The sequence below is a fragment of the Arachis ipaensis genome, chromosome B04 (genome assembly GCF_000816755.2).
Source record: "Arachis ipaensis cultivar K30076 chromosome B04, Araip1.1, whole genome shotgun sequence".
Lineage (NCBI taxonomy): Eukaryota > Viridiplantae > Streptophyta > Magnoliopsida > Fabales > Fabaceae > Arachis > Arachis ipaensis.
Window position 1 is genome coordinate 18,616,940 of NC_029788.2, and position 407 is coordinate 18,617,346.

Here is a 407-nt window from a genome sequence, read left to right on the forward strand (position 1 = left end):
AAAGGCCGGATATCTATTTTACAGACTGACGATCCAACGAACATTCAATCCGAGCGTAAAGGTGACCTGCGCGTCGTTTCATACCTCGTTGAAGACCTAGATAACTGACAAAAATTTTTAGGCAGATGGGTTCAGGACAAAGGGCCCATTCGAAGTGTAGAATATAAATAGGGAGAGATCTATCCCTCTCCAAAGATACGTCACTTTTATACTAATTAGCCGACACATCATATGGACACTTACTTTAGCATCAGAATATCTTTGTAGGTGACCTCATACATCGATCTACCGACGATTTGAGCAATGCCTCCTCTTGTGGAGCTCACACCCAGGCCCAAATTCTCCTCTTTTCAACCCGTTGCTCACGATCCATCCTTCATTTGATCTACCTTTTCAACTAACAACTT